The sequence below is a fragment of the Mixophyes fleayi genome, chromosome 7 (genome assembly GCF_038048845.1).
Source record: "Mixophyes fleayi isolate aMixFle1 chromosome 7, aMixFle1.hap1, whole genome shotgun sequence".
Lineage (NCBI taxonomy): Eukaryota > Metazoa > Chordata > Amphibia > Anura > Limnodynastidae > Mixophyes > Mixophyes fleayi.
The window spans coordinates 11,119,829-11,121,632 of NC_134408.1; the positions used below are offsets into that span (position 1 = coordinate 11,119,829).

At 41.2% G+C, this 1,804-nt stretch overlaps 1 long non-coding RNA gene across 1 annotated transcript; it reads right to left on the reverse strand.

Annotated features, from left to right (window-relative positions):
• Window positions 1-913: 913 nt before the first annotated feature.
• Window positions 914-1,563, reverse strand: LOC142098616 (uncharacterized). Its single transcript, XR_012678365.1, has 3 exons — window positions 1,196-1,563; window positions 1,022-1,108; window positions 914-932 (listed from the first exon to the last, which is right to left on the reverse strand). It is a non-coding gene; the product is annotated as an uncharacterized LOC142098616 (long non-coding RNA).
• Between the last annotated feature and the right edge of the window lie 241 nt (window positions 1,564-1,804).

Sequence of the window (1,804 nt, forward strand, 5' to 3'; positions counted from 1 at the left end):
TCTTAATAGTACCAAGACAAATTTGCATTTAACTAAAAACTACAGTGTAAAGCTGGGTACACACTACAGGGTGATTCAAAAGTCGCAGTACACCCTTTTATTTCAAAAACTCTACAGGAAATTGGGAAACCTGAATACTCCAGTAAGGTATGGGTGACGTGGTCTATCTTTTACGGTATGTACCAAACATGGGCGCCATCTTGAAATCGGCCAATCGGCCCAATTCCTGTAGAGTTTTTGAAATAAAAGGGTGTACTGCGACTTTTGAATCACCCTGCACACTGTTTTTGTCCAATAATCGGCTCAAACTGCCGACATATGACCGTTCGTTCAAAAGTTGGGTCAGTGTATACAGTGACACGATGGTTGAAAGTCTGCCCAAGTGGACGATTCTCACCTCCTTTGGTTGGTCGTACCGTTTAATATTTTCGTTCCAATCTCTTTTCCGCTGTGCAGTGTGTATAAACTTCCGACCGATCCACGACAATCCTCCGATACTTCCTTGACCTGGGGGGCGTGTGTATGTTAATTTTTATGTCAATCCCAGTCCCACGTGGTGCAGAATCCGCACATCACTGTGTTTTGTATCAATGTATATTGCACCTGTCTGGTTGCAGACCATTACACTTGTGTAAAGCACGTGTAATATTACCCTTTGCGTCTATGCGTTTATTTAACCTTTATTAACCTATAATTGTGAATTACCCAGAATAAACCACACAGTGTTCAAGCAAAATTTTTATTGCAAGAAAAAGGTACAAAAATTGCAACATACACAGCTGTCAGAAAGATCCGCATGAGAAGTGAGCGCGCCCAAACCAATCACAGTGCTGAATACTGCAGAGTATTATTTTTAAGTTATTTTTAAAGGTGCTACTGGTTTGTGGCAGAACAGGTCTTGATGTCGTTTTTATTCCCTTTGATTTCTTTATCTACGAAGCAAGGAAATAAAAATGGTTTATCATTTAACTTCTATATCTGTAATTTATAATCTACGACATAAATACTCTCATTTTCTCACCTTTCACACTGCTCGAGATCAGTTTATATCTATATTTTGGTCCCTGTGGCGAAATCGCAATAGTAGCGGGCTTAACCTCCGAGCATTCTGGAAAACAGGCGCCATTTTGGTTATTATAATGGTACAGGTATGTGCCCAAAACATTTAGTTGTCTACACATGTTCACTGAAATACCTTCGTGTAGAACTTCTTTAGTATATTTTTCTTGTTCAATTTCTCCTTGTTTGCTAACATTAGTGGTATCAGTGGTATCTAAACAGGCCTTCTCACCGTTAAATCTTCGTTCTGACATAAAAAATTAGGTTATAAATTAGCATTTTCTATTGCTTTATGTGACACTACATCTACACTACAGGTACACTACATCTGCTACTGACCATTTTTAATGTCATTGTCGTCCTGGTCCAGTACTTTTACTTTTGTACTTTTCCACCGCTCTTGGGCTCATTGGATTTGCTTTTTGCTCTTCTCGAGTATCTCCATTCCCCACCTTAACTTTTCCAACATTTTTTGGCCCTTCCAGCACCATCCCTGACTCTATCTCCGTCTCCTTCTCCATAGCCGCAACCCCAACTGACACCTTCTCCTCACCCGCAACCCCCACTGACATCTTCTTCTCCTCACCCGCAAACCCCACTGTCACTTTCTCACTCACCATCTTCTGACGCTCCTCGGCGCCAAACAGGTTCCTCTGTCATTTTATACACTCAGACATGGGCGCTCGTTTCTGCTCTGGACCAATCAGTGATGATGCACGCTGAGAATGGAGCATTCCATTACATA